We start from the raw sequence: 21,125 nt of genomic DNA, 5'->3' as shown, positions 1-21,125 counted from the left end.
ACACACACAAACTATTATTAGTACTTTTAAATGGAAAACACAGAAATGAACTGCAGTCATTTTAGGATTAGAAGCTTTTCTCAAACTATTTCAATGTATATAGTTAATAGTTAGTTAGTTTGCCCTTCCGTCAAACTAATATAACGTCAGAGGGATGGCATTTTTTAACTGTTGTAGACTAGCCAAGGTCACATTCCATTGCAAACCGATTGTCTTCCAATGCATACCATTCCTTGGGATAGATAAATAATCAGTTAATGTTTACAGGCAATACTGTCAACAGAAAATCCCCTAAAAAAATCTAATTTTAGTATTGATTTCACTGTATTTTATCCCATATGAACACTGAGGGAAAGAACAGACAAATGCCAATTAGACTTTCATTTAGAGGTTTATCAAGGAGGATTACTAATATGGTTACTTTAATATAATTAGTTTAGGTTTCAAAGCAAATATGATTTTCTTCTTATGGAAACTCTGCCAGTTGCACATTAAGAAAGTGACAGGTCATCATAGCAAACGGAGTTGATTTCACTTACACTGATACTACTTAGACCAAGGCTTAAAAATATGTTTAGTGCACAGGAGCACAAGATCTCTTGAAATTTATGCAAGACTCTGCACCTTGCTGTGATTGATTTTACAAAGAGCTTTAAATAATATCTACTGGCTCGTTCATTTTTGAACCACAGTGCACCAATATTCAGCAAAGATGGTCCAAGACTGCAGGCATCTTCTAGAACCATATGCCCATCACACCCAGCCCTTCTCTCCTGAGCTGATCTTTAGTGTCTGCGGTAGAGTGGGCTGATCCTGCAACCACTGCTCCAACACGGTACAGGTGAGTCTCATCTTACGCAGGGGTTCCGTTCCGCAGTTAGCGCGTAAAGCAAAAATCGCGTATAGTCAAAATTACATTGAGTTGAATGGCGGGCGGAATCACCCGGACTACAAGTACAGTATTAAAATTGTTATTTTTCTTTTTTTGTTTTTTTGTTTTTGCCGACTGCGTAAAGCTGAAATCGCGCATGTTAAATGCACGTAAGATGCGACAGACCTGTATACATCTAGATCAGCTTACACCTGGGATGAATTTGGCCCTTTGTGTTTTTTAATTGTTTAATTAATGGAAGATGCTCATTATTGCCCCAATTCAGCAAAGCACTAAAGTATGTGCCTAAGCTCCATTCACTAGACTTAAACCTGTGCTTAAATTTATACATGTACTTTGCTGAACTGGGGCCACACGTCCCTGTTATGTATTCTAAGTAGCATGGTGCATCAAAGGAAACATGAGTTCACTAGGTCAATCACGGTCTTGCGTTCTTCCCCATAATGGAATAGTCATTTATTTTCATGTTTAAATCTTTTTTGTAGATTAGAAATAAAGCTCCCTTTCCCTTAGGAAAAAGATACTGCTTTTCAAGTTGATTGGCTTATTCAAATAGTGCTCAGAATGTGACTCCAGCCTTGCAGTGATCAGGAAGCAAATGTTCAGGAGTGTATTAAAAATACAAGTTGCAACTTGTGCACTGTTACTGGTGGTATGTGCACGGTAGTTAACCTTTCCATGGCATCACTCCAGGAGGAAATATTTTGTATATCAGCCACCGTTCCATTCTCTGGGAATGTATCAAGTCCAGCACGGCAAGCTTTGAACCATTTATTTGTGTGCTGTACTCTAGAGCTGAATTATAGGTATATTAGTGCAACTGGTAAGAATATTACGGCACACTTCTTTTTCGCCATGTGCCCCAAGTCAACAATATATTTTAAAATCTCTAAATCCTGGCCTTGAGAGGCACCTGTATAATATAAACTGGAGCATGGAACCCTATAATAAAATTCACTACTCTAAACATTCTTCTCTTGATTTTTCTTTACCTTCTCTCTTCCCTTTTTCTTCTGCTACTTTATTTTAGTGCCATTCATCTTCTCTCCTCCCCCTTGCTGACATTCTGTTCCCATTTACTACATCTTTACTCTTCCTATGTATCTCCCCCACTTTTTCTTCTCACCTATATATCGGTCTCCAGACCTACTAACACTTCATTTCCCCCCGCCATCTGTTTCTTTCTATTTCTTTTCCTCCCTCCTTCCCTTGGTCACACCAACTCACTTCCTCCTTCCCTTCCCACCTGCATTCATCCAGCCTCCATTTGCAATGTTTGCAACATCTGGTGCAATGCACTGTGGGATGCAACATACCCCAGTATGCATGATTGCATGAGAATTCAGAATGGAGGATGCTGCTGAGGGAGCGTGCCAGAGGGCTCCTGAAGAGTACCAGCATGTTGCTGTGGGAAGGATTTCAGGGCACCCTCTGTCATGTGGAACCGTGGAGTCTACCTTGTTAACATACACTTAATCCTCTTGCCATTTCATTATAGTCGAGGGAGTGTAAAAAACCCAATATCCTACCCCCTGCTTTTCATTTCAGACAGCTTCAATCACAGGAGGAAGAATGTGTTAATTATGGCACGAACTCTATGATTTATTTAAATGAAAACAACCTTTGGGTCTAAGACAAAGGCAAAAAATGCGCACTCTTACCAATGACATTATTAGGGAAGCGGTTTTGAAGCCAAGACTGCCTAACTGTGTCCAGCAGCTCGGCTGAGACAGGGATAGAATGTAGTGTGGAGTGAGCTGTCTCCCTGATACATATCACACAAAATCCTTCACAGTCACTGATTACAATGAATACAAAGTTGACATTACTGGAGACAGTTCAGTTGAAGACAAAAAGTTACATGAACACAACACTGCCTTTAACAATAAGCCTGGTCCTTGAACATGTAGTAAACTCTTAGCAGAAATCAAACAAACAAACCAACCCTGTGTGTGTATCTGGGAAACTGTGGATCCTCCCTCCCTTTCTTTTGCCTGAGCTGGAGGAAGGACTGGGTAAATGCTTCTTCTGAGGCTCAAAGCAGTTCAAGGTTTGTAAGAGCGTAAGATGCCTACAAGACCTGTACCTGTGTTTTTGGAAGTAGAATTACAGGAGTGTAAAGCGTGCTTTTAATTAAGGTAATACATAAAGCTGCTGGGCCAACTTCAGCTCTGGTGCCAGTGGACATAGCTTTATTTAATTCTGCCAAGTTATGCCAGGGTTGAATTTGACCTGCAGTGTAAGGGTGGCAGATCTGAGCTCTGGTTAATTAAGGTCAAAATAGTGCTTGATTCCTTACTTGAAACTCCTGCCCCCAGGGCAGCACAATCTGTCTCTGCACTCTTCCTAGTGCAGGGACTGCTTTGTCCTACCACCTCCAGGAGAGCTCCAGGAAAGGGTGGGAGAGTCAGGAGCAGGAGCCCCACTCCCTGTTTGCACCAGCCAGCAGAACCAGCTGCAGAGTGTGGAGCAGACTATATCTGTCTGACGGAGAGTGCAGTGTTCTCGTTTCCTTTGTGCACCTGGGACAACCAGGGACCCAATGTGGGCCAGTGACTTTTAAGTACAATCTGGTCATAACATTTAAATACAGCACATTGTGCTAGAAGTCAGGCTACCTTTAAAAACCATGTACTTAATAGGTGATATGTCACCAGCTACAAGTGTCTGTAGATCAGAGAACATAACATTAGTTGTACATGCTCCTACAACTGTTAAAATACTTTACTAGGGGAAAAGGAAAATTATATTAATCAAATGTCAAAGAAGGTGACCTTCAAGTGTTACAAATATAAGACACTTGTAGCCACTTGCAAACCACCATAATTCCTTGGCTTATTCCATTTATTATTTTATTTAGTCTTGTGCTCTTGTTTAACACACCTACATTTGAGTCAAATCCTGAAAACCTCCTTACTCTGTGTTTACTCAGTCATTACTCAGGCAAATGTGATCTTGAAGTCTGAGAGTTTTGCTTTGGTAAAGAATGAGTAAAAAGTGAGTAAAGCTTTTGCAAATTTGGCTCATGGTACCCAAGTGTACTGTATTGCCGTAAATATGTGGAGCTGGACAGCAACATCTAAATAGCTGGGACATCCAAGCTCGGATAAGCATATTGGTAAGATCAATCAGAGTAACATGCGGAATACATTACTCTGATCAGTACTGACACACCATGAGTATAGAAAGCTGAAGTACTTTGAGTCAGGAGGAGAAATAAGATTTCATGCCATGAAAATTGGAATGGAGTGTGTGTTTTGAGAACACATTGCGGGTGAGTGTTCCGCTTGTCTTACCACTTGCTGAATAGCTTTCTCCAAACCCTTTTGTTTGAAACACAAGAATCCTATGTCTCCTATGTGGATTTTTTTGGTCAGATCTTGAGTCAATTCATTTCCAGGTGAGCATTCAATTTTCTTTTCGGTTGTTTTTGTCTCTTCCTTGTCTTTAAAAAAAAAGGAGAAAATGTGATTAATGCAACATCTGAGCAATATCAACAAAAAACTTCTGGAAAGTACTAATACCCTTGTGAACATGCCAATAGATAAAGTGCTGCAGCAGTACATATCCTGACCATTATATGCTTAAATACATCATCCGACTCAGTTCTGTAAACTAAAACAACAATATCAATCGTAGCCACAAGGCACTAATTCATAAAGCCCCTTTGTGGGAGTACGTGATGACACACATGAGTGTTCCCCTAGAAACAAAAGCAAACAGATTTTCTTTTTCCCCAGGCTGGACAATATCCATCCCCAACATGCCTGTGAGCAACACTCACCACCAGATAAATTATGTGATCCTTGTGTTTACTTGGAGTTGATTTGCTCAGTGACAGTTGTTCAGTCTGTATCTGATTTTAAAAGTGGCTTTCACTGGAAGGTAAAAAGTACTAGAGCTACATAACAGACCATGTAGTATTTTGCAGACTGTCGCTCCCACTGATATTCCTGTAGGGTGTGTACTTGGCAGCAAAATAGATAGAAGATAAAAGATAGAAATTATGAAGTGTAAAAAAAGAGTATGTGCTAGGAGGTCATCGGCTAACCTCATGTTCCTACATTATATGCAACTAAGATCTTTTCCAGTTTGACTTAAATTGCAGGAGCTTATTTCAAACCTTCTTCAGATGTCAAGAACTTGATGACGTAGCACAGAGGTGTATATTTGTGATAGTAGAAACCTTTGTGAAACACAAACACTCTAATTTAAACTAGAGATGAGTGAACCAATTCAGTTAAAGTAAGAACGTAAAGCTTTATCCATTCCTTCAACAGAAACTTTTAAAAGTTAAATCAGGGTTTGATCTACTTTTCTGAGTTGGTTCCTAAGCAGCTAAGTTAAGGTATGGCACCTACATGCCACTGTGATGAGTGCTTTAAGACCCAAATATGGTAATAAGCATATACAAAAAAAAGTTGCACACCCTTTTGCACGTACCTAGAAGAGGTGCACATGTGTTCCAATCCATGCAGGAAAATCAGGGTTGCCCATAGGGAGAGCCCTCTCGCTTGGGGACTTTCTCCTGTGGGAGAGGCATTGCACGCTTAGCATGTGATTAGGAATGAAGTTCTCTGCACAGGCACAAAGCATCGCCTTAAAGTAGAATCATTTGCTCTTGTAGCCTGTTGTTCCTCCTATTTCCCTAGGCAAACCAATGAAGTGTGAGAGGGAGGAAGAAGGAATCAGACAGTCAAGGAAGAGAGAAGAAAGCAGCCGAGTCCTTTTTGTTTTTTGTTTTCTGGGGACAAAAATGGATTGAACTGACAGCGAGCCTTCTTGCAGTCCATCACGGTCATCCTTCCAGCCCTCCAGTAGGCTCTAGTCAGTATCTCCGGTGGGAAAGAGGTGCCAATGCCCAAACCAGATTACTCAAAACAAAGTATCTTCTGTACTTTCAATCTAATCCACTGCTCCAGTCTAATGGAGCTATGCTGAGTTACACCAGCCAGGATCTAGCCTGCAGTGTAGAAGCAAAGGTTAGCACATTCTTTGGAAATGCATCATGCACCTAATTCCTTGTGTGCCATTTTAGGTGCTCATAGATTATGCTGTTTACTAGAGGTGCAAGGGAGCTCCCACAGTAGTCTCTTGGGGGGGGGGGGGAAGGATTGCAAGGCTTTAGGACAGCACTGTGAATATTTAGGCTGGGATTTTCAAAGGAGACTAAGGGAGCAAAGCACCCAGATCCCATTGGAAATCAACAGAAGTGTAACTCCCACTCCTTTGACAATCCCAGCCCTAGACAGCATTGTCATATTTTCTACTTAGAGCAAAGCAAAGGTTTATTTCCAAAATGTCTCAGCACCCAAAGAAGCCCGCTTCTTGCTATTTGTCCTGCAAGGCTCTAGCACCATGAGGAGTGTCAGCATGACATACCCTGCCCAAGCCATCCCCAGTTTAAGCCCTGTCCTCCGCTGAGTATTTTGTAGAAATCTGACTTGCTGTGTAAAGTAGTCTGTCCCCCAGCTCCGTTTATTGCTGAGGAAAGAACTTAGTGTATCAATAATTCTTCAAAGAGCAGGGTAAGCAATGTATGTTCAGCAACTACTCTTGAGTAGTTAATGTTTTTCTTTTAATCTGTCTCATGAGTGCTTATCATTGAAAGAAGAGATTACCACATGTAGCATGACGCGAAACTCCTTGGCACACACATTTAAAAGAATTAACAAACTAAACAGTGCCAAAGCAAAATTACCTTATAAAATGGCATATTGTGTCCTTTGAACTGGTTTCAGCTGGTGCCAAGAGCATCCAAAAATGAGTAAATGGGGAAATGTCTCTTTGGTGTAACTTTCCTTTGTGTCAATCTTGGCCTTTTATAGTAATGATAAAGTACCAGACATGATTGACTCTTTACCTGTCTTTCTAGTTTGTGACTCATGCCCGGCTAGTCTTATAGTGGAGCTTTTGTTGCTTCTGTCTATAATACATAGTAAACCATGCTAATCATGATATCTATGTGCCATCTCTTCCACCCTGACCTCCCTATCTTTGGGAGAGGGTTGTGGTGTTTGTGGTTGCAGTAGAGATGCCCTGGACCCATGTACCACTAGCTTTAGAAACATTTGGATCTACCTCAAGTTCATTTCTAATAGCATTTTTAAAAAATGAATGAATTACTTCCCCCCACCCACCACACACACACACACAAAGCTTGTGTCTTTCTTTTAAGGGTACTTCGGATTTTAACAAAGTGTTTGCAATAGCTGGACACAATTTTATATCTGACAAGCTTTTATCCACTTGTAAAAAAACAGCTACATTTCAATTGTTGACTCTTTTCTTGTCTTGACAGTGACTGCACCATATAATCCAGTGCTGCCAATCAGATCTGAACAAAAGAAATAGCAGTTGTCTGACTGTGAATCATTTCTTCACCTTGATTAATGTAAATATTGAGTTTGTACAAATAATCCTGACAATTTGAGACATGCCCAACTTGCTTTTGTAACTAATGCTAAATGTTTTCCATCCATTCAACCCCTTTGGGCAATATCATTTATTTTAACACTCTTTTTTTGGGAGTGAGTGTATTAGAATACAGTGCCTCTAAACAGAGCCAATCAACATCTGCAAAAAAATAGTTATTATCTGCAGATGAAACCTGAGCCAAAATCCATGGAAATCAATGGAAAGGTTCCAGTGGAGTCTGGATCTGGCCCATCTTCCTTAGAATTTTAAATGAGTTCTCTTTTTTCCTGTGATTGCAGCCCTTTTACATTCATTTTCTGGAAATATTCTCGTGAATGCATTTATGGGAAGGAATGTTCAATGGAACAAAGGACATTTAAGCAAGCACTTCAGCATATTTGTGGAAAGCAAATTCTGAATTCGCAGTTATGTGTATTTGCACCAGAAACCTGCTGCTAGAAGTTGTGTTTATGCAATTAGGGGACAGAAACATGTTGTGTGTCCAATGTCCCATCAAAACAGCTCAAGTGTTTCATTCTATACTGCTTGGAAACAACCTACTGTCCAGAAGTTTGTCATGTCAGCTGACAAATTCACAAACAGAAGAAGAAGCAATAAAGTATATTATTCATTACAAATTATTTGTCCAGCTCTGATTCCATGTTATTGGTTCAAATCTGTCACAAGCTGGTATTAGTTACTGAAACACACTACCATGTGATAGCACCTAATTGGCTTATGTACAATGAGTTCATGGCTTCACTCCATTTCCTAGTAGACAGGCGTTGTCAGAAAACTATCAGCATTAGCCCTAATTGGCTAATTATCCTCAGCTTCCTGGCCAGGAATTGAATCAGCATGGAGTTCCTCCTCAGTCTTAGGGCTTGTCTACACTACCGCGTGGGGTCGATCTAAGATATTCAACTTCAGCTACGTGAATAGCATAACTGAAGTCGACATACCTAGCTCTACTTACTGCGGTGTCTTCACTGCGGTAAGTCGACAGCTGTTGCTCTCCTGTCAACTTCGCTTGTGCTCCTCATTCTGTTGGAGTACTGGAGTCGACGGGAGAGCGCTCAGATCCGGCGGGTAGTAAGCTCTTAGAGATAGGGTGACCAGATGTCCCATTGTTAAAGGGACAGTTCCATTTTTTGAGACTTTTTCTTATTAAGTCGCCTAATATCTCCCACCCCTGCCCCGTTTTTTCACACTTGCTATCTGGTCACCCTACAGAGGTGTCATTTCCTCCAGGCTGAGATGCATTGACAAGGACACGTGGTGATTGCTCAGCTGAATCTATGGGTATGTCTACACTTAGAGTTGGGATGTGATTCCCAGCTCAAGGAGACATTCCCCTGCTAGCTCTGATCAAGCTAAAAGTAGAGTAGAGCTGCAGCAAAATGAGTGACAGAACAGGCTAGCCACCCCGAGCATGCCCCTGTGGTGTCGGTGGGTATGTACTTGGGGTGGTTAGCTCCTTCAACTCCTTATGATGGCATGGCTACAATCTGTGACCTAGAGTGAGTATGTGTCCTCAAGCAGGGGATCTCATCCCTAGTTCCAAGTGTAGACATAACCTAGGAGAGGACTTCAATTTCGTGGATCAAATGGACTGGTATCTCTCAGCACCATTACATTTTCATAAGCAGACAACACCTAGACAATCAAATTTGACAATTCTAGCCTCAAGTTAGGCACCTAAATCTATAATGTCAAATTGAATTGAACACCGTAGTTTTCACTGGCGCAGAGCAGCCATGGTTCTCACTGTCCTCAATGGGAGTTGTGAGTGTTCAGCAGCCCTGGAAATCAAGTCACTTATTGAGGTGTCTAACTGTGAATAGAACTCAATTTTGTGACTCATATTTGAACATTTTGGCAAATGTGGCTAAAGATTCTAATTGACGGTGGTGTAGCTGAGATCAGAATCTGGCCGTATGTGTATATGAGAATATGCCTGGGTTTTATACATGATAAGAATGTTGAAAGGTTCGGAAGGGTTCAGAAAAGAGCTACAAGAGTGATTTGGGGACTAGAAAATCTGCCTTACACTGAGTGACTTAAAGAGCATAATCCATTTAGATTATTGGAAAGAGTTTTAAGAAGTAACCTGATCATCACCTATAAATTACACACAGAGAAGATATCTGGTAGTAGAAGACTCTTTAATCTGACAAAATCCAATGGCTGCAAAATGAAGCTAGCCAAACTCAAACTAGAAATAAAGTACAGATTTCTAACAGTGAGAGTAATTAACCATGAGAACAACTTCCCAAAAGATGTGGTGGATTCGTGAAATCTTTAAATCTAGATTAGATTTCTTTCTAAGAAATATGTTGTAGTTCAACCAGACATTAGTCCTTGATGCAGGACTAACCGGGTGACATTCTATGGCCTGGGCTATATAGGAGGTCAGGTTTGATAGTCACTGATCCCTTTTACAGTGTTGCCAACTTCTGCAATTCTAGACCAACTCTCACAATAATGGATGTTTTACATAGTGTCAGTTCCTGGGGACAACGGGTTACATGAGCATCTCTGCTTTAATTTAAAAAAATAACTTTCTACTGGTTCTGGTTCTGGAGAGAAACTTGAAAATGTGACTCATGGGTGAAATTTTTCAGACAAAACATTTTTCCAACAAGTAACGCAAATTTGGGTCTACCAAAACATTTCACAAATGTGTGTTAAATTCACCGAATTGTTTTGGTTGAAACCCCATCCCTCCAAACAATTGAAGCATTTTGTTTCGACATTTTTGAAACAAAACGTTTTGAGTTTTTGATTCAAAATGACTTTTCAAGTTTTACCTCAATTTTATTTTAAAAAAGGTTAAAAAAAACCCTCAAAACCCAAAAGGTTTGTTTCAGGTTGAATGAAACGTGTTGTTCAACCCAGCATGAATTTTTTTCAAGTTTTTCAGTTAGCTGAACAAACCAGAAGAATCAGTTACTCACACAGTTTTACTCAAATGCTCTCCAAAGGTTCAGAAACCAGAAGGCAAAGAGAACCAAAAAAGTATTATTTTTAACCCAGTCTCATGAGTTTTGGGGCCTGACTCATGATATTTCATTGTCTTGTGTTACCAATGATGCCTTAAGGGCTTTGAAATCTCTGAGTCACTACAGCAGAGCCTCGCTAATTTGCACTGACAAGTGGGAAACCCATAGCAAACTAAGGACTAAATGAACAAATAATTTTCAGCAACAATGCATCACAAAATGGTCTCTGATCATTTATCTGAACAACTGAAGCTCAGTTTTAATTGTTTAAATGCTGTTGTATATTTTGTAATAGTGAAGCCTTAGTAATATGAGGCCTCACATCACACTGTTGTTAAATCTTTGCTGAGAAATTGTATGTTAGTGACTTGTGAATCAGTGCAGTTTTGCTGTAACTGTCTTTATAGGTTTCCTAGCTCTTTTTTAATCTGTGGCCCTGTTAGCCATGGTTTTCAGCAAACTGTGTCTTTTTAAAGTTCCCAGGCTGATGCATCATGCTCAATTACATCAGTCACCTCCTGTACTCCTATAACTGAGTTTAACTCATTCTAGCAATGACTTGTCACCTTAGCAAATTCAGAAAGATCTGATTTACTGCATAAAGCCTGTTAATGACAAGTAGGAGGTAAACCTTCAGCTGTTTACAGATTATTTTAAAATATTTCTCTATATTTGATGATTTATAAATCCCATGTAACCCATTTTCTTTCAACAATAAATGACAAGTGGAAAGCCCCTCCTCAGTTCTCTTCCCAGGACCCTGACAATCTGGGAAAATTTTCCCTTTAGGCCACTTGCCTATTTAAAGTGTAAAGTCTGATTGATTTTACAAGGGAGGAAGAAGGAGTGAGGGTGTCATTGTGTTTCAGAACCTTTATCAGGAGTTTGGCCAGCCCTGTCCTGGGTAATTTGCTTGTTAGCTTGATGAGAGACCTCACAGGTGTTATGGAGAATAAGCTATATGGGATGTATAGAGTATTTGAAGATACACATCCTCGATACTCTCTCTCTCTCTCTCTCTCTCTCTGTGTGTGTGTGTGTTGGAAAAAGATGACATAAGCACATAATATAATTGTTTGAATAATGATTTGCTAATGCCATTTCAGGGAAAAAGAAATGGAGGATTTAGTCCCCCTCTACACCTACACACATTTCTGTTCTGAGGTAGAAGAATCATTATTGTTAATAGAGTATCAACTAGGGACCCCAACTGAGATCCGAGACCTTTGAGCTAGTGTTATAAACACACACACAGTAAATAAAGTTCTTGCCACAAAGTTCTTACAGTCTAAATCAGAGATACAGACAAAGGCAATGTCTTTACCTCCATTTTACAGGTGGGAAAATGAGGCACAGGGAAATTATGTGCTTTGCCCAAGGTCCCACAGGAAGTCAGTGGCAGAGCTGAGAATTAATCCAGATCTCCTGAGTCCCAATTCAGTGCTTATGATGAGTTCACATTATGGTATCAGCTAGAGCGTCAGGGCCAGAACTCAGCTTGTGTAAATCTGCGTAGTGCCCTTAAGGTCAGTCTATTTACTCCAGCTGAGAATCTGGCTCATGGTATATATACGCTGTGATACTAAGTATTCCTTTCTATGGGCCTGATCCTGCACCATTAAAGTCTTGGGAGTTTCAGTATTGGCTTGTGTGGGAGCAGGATTGAGGCAGGATTGAGGCAGACTTTTTATCCATCCAATAAAATGGAGACTATCTTAAAAAATAAGTAATAAAGTGGAGAGTTATTACACTCAAATGCATGTACATTATACCCATCGCCTCAGTATTGGAATACTGGAAACAAGAAGCAGAATCAAAACCTTGTTATTCAAACAAAATATATTTTCTTTTTAGCTTGTTTTATTACAGTTCAAAAGAAGGAAACACCTGATTCTGAGGCAGAGTGGTGAATGTGGGAGCTTCATACCAATAAGCAGAAAAGCAGGGAGATGCAAAGCGGCTCATGGGAGTAGAACATAACCATGGAACTGGGATCTCAAACAGAGGGCAGATGACTGACAGGAGACCTCACAAGGTGGATGTTTCCATGGGAGGGTTTGTGTGGAGTGTCAGTGTTTGAGGGATTTCAGTGTAATACCTATATATGCAGAACAGAAGTCAATGAGATAAGTAAAGAGGCCCAAAGTGTATCTTGAAGGCAGTATTTAAAATGTCCTTTAAAAGGGTTGTCCTTGTACATGTGGTTTATACAACAGCATGATAGATTATCCTTCCCCAGGAGAAAAGACAAAAGGTATTGAACAGTCTTCTGGTTAGTCTGCATGAAGATAGCACAGCTGCTTCTACAGCTATGATACACCTGGCTGTACTATAACACATACAGTACTCCAGTAAAAACTGCCTGCCTTAGGAATAGCTAGAGAATTTGTCTTATAAGATTAATGCTTTCCTGTCAATATTTAGGTAGATTTCTTTGTGTCTTTGTTTAGCACATGTGAAAAAATGTTGTTCACAGTGGGTTTTTGACTCTTGAAAAAAACACATCTCTTTCATAGTGAAAATTTACTGTACATTTAAGATTCAGGTACCAAACTTTCAAACTATATTGTAATAAAAAGATGGAAAATATTTTCCTTCTCTGTTTCCTTCTTTTTCCACTCGTAAGAAAGGCACCCTTCCACTTGTTCTCTAGGCATCTCTGATATATTACAACAAAATCATTTAAAATCCAGCATAATCTTCACATCATATAACCAAAATCCCCACCCTAGATTGATAAATCAAAAATACCCCACCCTTTTTATAGCGCTTCCCATGCTCCCCCCTCCAGAAATGATCGAAACCTTGGATGGGCTTTGCAACATTCCCAAAAGGTAAACAGATTTAGCTTATTTTGGACTCAGTTGGATGGGAAATGAATTCCAAAGTTGAATATGGATAATGTTTTGTGGAAGTTTGTGTCACAGGAATACAGTCATTGAGTGTTCTGGCTGGGAAAGAGGTTAGTGCAGAAGTTCCTCCCAGGCCACCGAAAAAAGAGGGTAAGCTCTAGAGTGCTGTTCAGGCACATCCGAACAGGGAAGGGTTAAAATTTAACACTAAATTAAATTCTTATTAAATCCTAAGGCATGGTGGGTGGCTCAGGTGATTTTCAGAGTCTGCCCAAATGCTCCACATCCAAGTCTGTCAAAATGAAACTGCGTATTCAGTTCGCAGAGAGAGGATTATCACGTTCCCCAATGCCAGGGCATTGCCCAAACTTCATCACCCTGTGCTGCACAAAGAGAAGGCTGGCTGCTCCCTCTTAAATGACCCAATAGAACCCTACTCACCCGGAGACAAGTGGCTGCATTAGGATCCTTCCACCCCTTCAGTAGGGAGGCATTCTTCACTAAACTTTGTTTGGATGTTATAAAACCTTCAATCTAGGAGATGGGCAAAGTTCTGTTGTTTTAACTGAGCCACTTCACCCACCCCTAAGAGATGGAAGATTAACGTGGAACCTGAGTGTCTCACATTCAAATGGGTACACTGCAAAAGCGAAAGGTGTTTGTTTATTTTACAATACATTTATTTCCTATATTAGAGTAATATTTTAGACCACAAACTGATGGCCCACACAGTTAGCGAGTCACATAGTGCTGGTTCATCATCCCTATTCCCAACAGCTCAATTGCAAGAAAAGACAGTGAATAATATATTGAATACCTTTGGAATATTGCTTTTCCATGTAAGCATTGCTTGAGTTGCGGCAGGGATCTCAAGTGCTGATGAATGGGAGGGGAGGAGATTCAGGCAATCATAAATAGGAAGAGAGGTGTTTGGGTTGGCAGGGGTGGTATGCACAAAACAAACAAGCTATTAAAATGTGGTCCATTCAGTGAAAAAGTTGGTGTGTTAGATTATGTGTTGGATGCCAGTCTAATTGTGAACAGCAAATTGTATCAAGTTATGTTCAAATGCTATAAGCAAATATAGATAAAGTGATCTGGTATGTGAGAGCAGACCAGAGCTCCCTCACCCATTGTTTACTTGTGGACTAAGATAGAAAGCAAGTGTATAATGACTGTTCTGTTTTGTCCTCAGTAACAGTTAGCTCAAGATTTTTCCAAAGTGACTAGCAATTTTGGCTGCTTCAATTTTCAGGTGCCCAGCTTGAGAGTGTGATTCTCTGTGGGGAATAGAACCCAGGCTGCGGGATGGCCAACACCTCCACACTGCCACCTAGAAGCCATGATATGGGTGTATGTATCATCACATAGACCATGGAGATAAACACCACCTTGGAAGGCTGGACTGACAGCTTCCCTTGTGGCCCCTCGATTGGCCCAGGCATCCCAAGAGAAGTTCCAGGAAGTGTTTGTGCAACTAGATGGACTCCCCAGACAGCTGTAGTGATGGACCTATCTCTCAGCTTGCTCCTGGACTCTGACCCCAACTTGGAATCTGGCTTCTGCCCTTGAAACCTGACTCAGATCCCGACCCTCAGTTTCAGTACTTGAACGCTGTCTTTTACTTTGCCCACTGGTTTCAGTGCTTGGATTCTGGCCCCACTTTTTGACCCCTGGTTTTGGTGTTTAGACTCAGACTCCAGCTGTGACCCCTGGCTTCAACGCTCAAACCCTGACCTAGGCTTTTAGATTTGGACACCATCCCTGACCACTAAGCCTGTCGTGATAGTGACTCTAAAGAGATCTGTTTTGGAGAAAGTACTGAGCACCTGCCCTAAAAACAGACTCCTTTTAAATGTCTCAGATTGTGTATCCAAAAACAGAGGCTCCCAAAGTCCTGTGGCTACCTGGGTCTCCCATATCCCAGGCGAGAGCTCTAACCCCAGGACTAGAATGTCAGTCCCGCTCTCTCTCTCTCTCTCTGAGCTAGTGAACACTTAAGTATTTATTTATACAAAGTGGAACAGCTCCAGCAGGGGATCTTGAGAGAGAAAAAAAATTTGTTGAAAATTTTTTTGTAAAATCACCAGTCACTGTGGAAAATCTTGAACATCCTCATTAATCTTCTGGTGAAAGACATTGTCAGGAATGAGGCCTTCAGCTGAGCCAATCTCCAGACAACCTACCAAGTGCAGCAGGCCTGTAGTAGGCTGCCTAATTGGCTACACCATCTGATTGGTTGGAAGAGTCAGCAGACCAGCTCTTAAGCCCAGCAGCAGCAGCCATTCAGCAGCTGCTCAGAGCATTCACCCATGGCTGCAATAGCTCCTGAGCCTGCTTGTTCCAGGCCAGCCCTGCTCCTGCCTTGTTCCAGCTTTGCACCAGCCTTGCCTCACTCCAGGTAACCAAGTTGTGACCCCCAGCTCTGATTTCTGACTCCAGCTCTGACGCTGGGGGCCTATTTGGCTCCAACCACTAGGCATGACCGCCCACATCTCAGTTTCTGACCGTTTGAGCAGGACAAAACACCAACAATAAGGGGACTAAAGCTGCTACAGTGAGCATGTATTCTACAACGCCCAATCTCTCTCTTGCATAATGACAGGTTTCAGAGTAGCAGCCGTGTTAGTCTGTATCCGCAAAAAGAAGAACAGGAGTACTTGTGGCACCTTAGAGACTAACAAATTTATTAGAGCATAAGCTTTCGTGGACAAATGGTTATGAAAACCAATACCCCAGTAAAAGAAAAAGGTTCTCCTGATCCCAAAGGACCAAGCCCCAGACCCAGGTCAATATACAAATCAGATCTTACCCACAAATCACGCTGTTGCCAATCCTTCAGAATCTAAAATCTAAAGGTTTAGTCATAAAAGGAAAAAGATAGAGATGAGAGTTAGAATTGGTTAAATGGAATCAATTACATACAGTAATGGCAAAGTTCTTGGTTCAGGCTTGCAGCAGCGATGGAATAAACTGCAGGTTCAAATCAAGTCTCTGGAATACATCCCCCGCTGGGATGGGTCCTCAGTCCTTTGTTCAGAGCTTCAGCTTGTAGCAAAGTTCCTCCAGAGGTATGAAGCAGGATTGAAGACAGCATCCGAAGAAGTGGGCTGTAGTCCACGAAAGCTTATGCTCTAATAAATTTGTTAGTCTCTAAGGTGCCACAAGTACTCCTGTTCTTCTTTTTGCAATCTCTCTCTGACAGAGATAGTGGGAACTCTACGGATGTTGCAGACCCAGATTCCCAGGTGCAGAATGCAGTCCTGCAAGCTCAAGCCACACCACCTTCAGCTCCAACTCTGGCACCCCACAAACTCAAGCTCCCCCTCCCTGACACATTTAATGGCAATCATGCCAAATTTTGTGGGTTCCTAAATCAGTGTTGGTTCCTATTTCTGCTATGCCTGCAATTGTACCCCCTGGCCAAACCCAAATGGCATTGATTATCAGATTACTTACCAGGAAGGCCTTGTCTTGAGCATCTCTGCTCCTGGAAAAATCAAGAGGACAATTTAAGGACTTAGTCCTTTCCCATCTGGGGGGGCAGCAGGGAAAGGAGCAGAACACCAGCAGCTCCTTTGGTGGCTGTACCGTGCCTCCCCCAGCCCTGTCTTCTGGCGGAGCTGCAGCTGGGAGCCAGAGGAGACCCTGCCTGGAAGGGCTGTGGGTGGTACAGCTGCGCCGGAGGAGCTGCCAGCGTGGGGTCACGTTCTGCTGCTCCTTTTTCCGGTATGCCGTACCAGCTTGTGATGGGGCACACTTGCCCCGTACTGGACGGGAAAGGGTTAATCGTACATTGTGGGCTGAGGAAACCACACCCCCTTCACCCTACTGGGGATGCTCCAGGTGTACCAATATAAAAGGGAGCAGCTTGTCTCAGACTGCCATAGAGGAAGGACGTACGCTGCCCGCTCCAGCCAAGGCTCAGCGGAAGCCTGCGATCTTAGGAGCTGGAGATACCGCAGCCCAGGCGGACACCAAGGCAACCACAGAGGCCTTGCAGAGTTTGGAGGAAGGACAGACCAGAGAACCTAGAGATAACAGGGAGGCCCAGACTACAGCAGCAGGGATGACAGCAGGAAGCAGCCCAGGGGAATCCGATGGCAGACTGTTAACTGAGCCAAAGCCTTGAGTCGGCATGTTTCGGTAGGAGCCTTTCCCTGCTGACTCAGTGGTTCATGCTACGGCCACTACCAGGGCCCTGGGCTGGGGTCTGGTGGAGAGGGAGGGCCCGGACCCACCTGTTGGGGGGCACAACCCCTCCCCCTATGTCGACACTGGCTGCTAAACCTTACTGCCCTACGAGCAAGGGCTAAATTATTGATTTGGGCCACTAGGCCTTACTGACTTCCGAGAAGGGGCATATTTCCTGACTCTGGCCATTAGGCCTTACTGCTCTGCAAAAAGGGGAAAAGTTATTGACTTGGGCCACTGGGCCTTACTGCCCTGTGAAAAGGGGTGGTTTGATGGACACTGGTCCCTAGGTGTAACTGCCCAGTGACAAGGGTGAATTTATGGACTCTGGCCACTAGGCCATACTGCCCTGCTGATAAGGGTGAGCGTATAGACTTGGGCCGAGTAGACGTAAGATACGTATGCCCCCACACCCCTTTTTCTCTAAAAGGGGTAGGTGCACTCACCCCACACTGGCCGGGGTTTCCCCCAAACCTGTCACACCTGGTGGAGCACGCAGGCATCACCCCAGGCCTAAGGAGAGACCAGTAGACCCGAGGGGAGTACGGGATCTCCCGTTGGTCACCCTGACCCGAGATTATTGGGTACCAGTATGGAGTCAGATAACGTTTTGAAATGGCTTCTAGAAAGCCAGCAGCAACAAGCTGCACAACAACCGCAATACCCTCAGCTGTTGCAACAGGTGATGAACCACCAACAGGAGATGATGCTGGAGTTGGCCACCCAGCAGCAAGCCTACCAGGTAAGGCTTGTCCAACAAATGGCAGCATCACTGTGGCCAGGTGAGCCATCGATCAACACTCTAGCGGACCTGGACCTGGGATCTCTACTGCCTGGCCTCCCTCTAAGGCTCATAAAGATGATCTCGAGGCCTTTCTCGTGACATTTGGACGGGTGGCCACCACTGCATTCTAGCCCCTTATTTAACGGGGCAAGCCCAGGCAGCCTACCGCAACCATGACCCCCAGGAAGCCCTGGACTATGTAAAGGAGAAAGTGGCCATATTAGACCAGACCAGTCCAGAGACATACCGCTAGCACTTTCGCTGGGAATGGTACCCTGCAGGGGCTAGGCCACGAGCGGTGGCTCAACGTCTCTGGGACTATGTTTGGCGATGTCTAGAGCCCAACCAGCAGTCCGGTGCTCAGGTGGCAGAAACAGTAATCTTGGAACAGTTCACCCAAATCCTCCCTGTCGGGGGGAAGGAGTGGGTGCGTAGATATTTCCCCGCAATGCTTACATAAGCAGTTGAACTGGTGGAAGATTACTTGGTAGCTGAGACTACAGAACCCCGAACCTGCAAGACGGAGGAATCCATGGGGAGAGGTCAGCCAGCCGGAGGGAACCCCACTCGACCCCCTTGGGAGGACTGTGATGGCTGTTGGGAGTCCTGGGCAGAACCACTGACTCGAATCCGAAACCAACTGCCACCTGACATGTTACATGGTGGGAGGAGACACTACCTGTTGGGGTCGAGCCGACTTGAATTGACACGCCGCCAGGAGGGGCAAGAGATCGTTGTTATGAATGTGGTCAAGAGGGACATTTTCGTCGGGATTGCCCCTACATAGGCAATTATGGGCAGACCTGAGTAGCCAGCCCCAGGCCCGAAAGAGGGGCCCGGGAAGCTCAGCAGATTCCTCTGTTAATGAGGCGCAGACAGAGCTTGAACATGCTGTGACTTTATCCAGGAACAATGAGAGGACTCTACACTTAAGCATGCCTGGGAACAGGCCACCGCTAGGGATCAAGAAAAGGGGGGTGCTACCCTAAAACCCCAAGGCAAGACCGCCTCTATTGGCTGGTGGAAGAGCCACAGACTTGAGAAGTACTCCGTCAGCTGCTGGTCCCCCAAAGGTTGTGCCAGGGCCTTTTACACCTCGCTCATTCAGTGCACTGGACCCCTTCAAGATTATAGAACAGGTAAACCCAGTTGTCTTCAGGTTGCAGATGGGGATCCACCCCATCTTTCACATTTCACTTTTAAAGCCCTACACTGAGAACCCAGACCCATACTGCTCTAACCCACCAGCACCACCCATAACAGTCCATGAACAGGAGGAGTACTTGGTCCACCGAATCCTCTACTCTCTGCAAGTTAGAGAATGGCTCCAGGAGCTGGGGGACTGGGAAGGCTACATTCTGGATGAGAAGTCTTGGGAACCAGTAAAGAATATCCAGGCTCTGGACATAATGTGAGAGTTCCATCGGAAGTGCCCTGAGAAACTGGGTACTGAGGCCCTTAAGAGGCACCCAGTCCTGCTCCTGCCTTGGACCCAGCTTTGCCCCTGTCTTCCCTCAATTCAGGTAACCCAGCTCTGACCTTCGGCTCTGGCATCTGACCTTTGACTCTTGCTCTGACCATTGGGTTCTATTTTTGGCTACTGACCCTGGCTCTGACCACTAGCCATGACCTCCCAAATTCTGGTCTATGACAAGGACAATCAGGTGGTTTTGAACAAAGGATTGGAAGCCCAGACCTCCTGTATTCTAATCCTGCTTCTGTTACTGATTCACTATGTGGCCTTGTACAAATCAATTAAACTCTCTACCTCAGTTTCCCCAACTGTAAAAATGGGGGTAATATATTTACAAGCCTTGCTAGGGGCTAAGAACTGTGTACATGCTATTTTCATTGTTCCAGTGTCTCCTGTACTCCCCAGCTCAATGTGCTTGCCTGGCCCATGCACCAGTTGTATTGCCTTTTAGACTAAACTCTTTGAGGAAGGAACTGTCATTTTCTATGTTTGTACAGCACCCAGCACAACTGGGTCCTGACCTGCCCTTGTATCAACAGCAGTATACATGTTTAAGAAAAGTAAATATTGTGAGGTTTAAGTAGTTAGTGCTTGCAAAGCTTTTAGAAGAGGATAAGTGTGCATTGAAGCAAAATGGTTGTAAAACACTAGCAAACCAGAACTGGGAGCATTTTACGGTCACTTGGCACAGGTATCAATAGCTACCTGAAGTGCAAGGCAATGGAGAGTCAGGCCCTCTGTGCTCAGTCTCATTATTATTGTAGGGTAGAAAGAGCTGGCTGCGGCTGTTCAGATTCTGCAAACCGAGTTATTTTCAAAGGGAGAAAGTGAACATGTCCATGGTGTAATTAAAAGCAGGGGGAGTGAGCTGCTGTGTTAACTCTTTTCCAAACACAGCTTCCTGGAGGGACCCTTGAGCATTGCCCAAGCACAAGGCTTGAGTTCTTGCCAACCCTATTTGAGTGGGGGGTGGAGGGGAATGTTTTCTTGAGAAAAGCTACCCTATTAAAGCTTTCTGTTGCCAGGGGAATGAAGAGAAAATTCAGGAAAACTCCTTTTTATGTTCTTTATGATGTTTACTCTGCTGCATAGTGCCAAAAGAGGGATGAGAAAGACTACAACACAGCACAGGGCTGCAAAAGCTGTGTGTACTTAATAGGGTGACACACATGGCTGTGTTTCTCTTTGCCCTCTGCTGAGAGCTGTAGGGAAGATCTGGCCTAAATAACGAAATGAGAAACCATGAGACTGACGGCTAGTGCTCATCAATCAGCTCTCCCCCCCCCCCCCCCCCTATCCCACTGCTCTGACAGGAAGTACACAACGGATGTTTAATGAAAAGGCTGCTGCAGCTTATCTTCACGTGCAGGGGACTTTTGTGTGAACTCGTTTGCTTTGAAAGATATGTGGCCCAGTATGCTAGTATTGTTAGCTCCCATTTTAAGGATGGCCATATGATTCATATAGAAGTTGTGATATATTTGCCAAGGAAAGCTTCCCTACCATTCAC

The 21,125-nt window shown here is 43.5% G+C and overlaps 1 long non-coding RNA gene across 1 annotated transcript; it reads left to right on the top strand.

Annotated features, from left to right (window-relative positions):
* Positions 1 to 444: 444 nt before the first annotated feature.
* Positions 445 to 12,806, top strand: LOC117879214. Its single transcript, XR_004646199.1, has 3 exons — positions 445 to 841; positions 7,194 to 7,286; positions 12,166 to 12,806. It is a non-coding gene; the product is annotated as an uncharacterized LOC117879214 (long non-coding RNA).
* Positions 12,807 to 21,125: the final 8,319 nt, after the last annotated feature.

The sequence above is a fragment of the Trachemys scripta genome, chromosome 6 (genome assembly GCF_013100865.1).
Source record: "Trachemys scripta elegans isolate TJP31775 chromosome 6, CAS_Tse_1.0, whole genome shotgun sequence".
NCBI lineage: Eukaryota > Metazoa > Chordata > Testudines > Emydidae > Trachemys > Trachemys scripta.
This window is presented reverse-complemented; position numbering and strand designations above follow the sequence as displayed.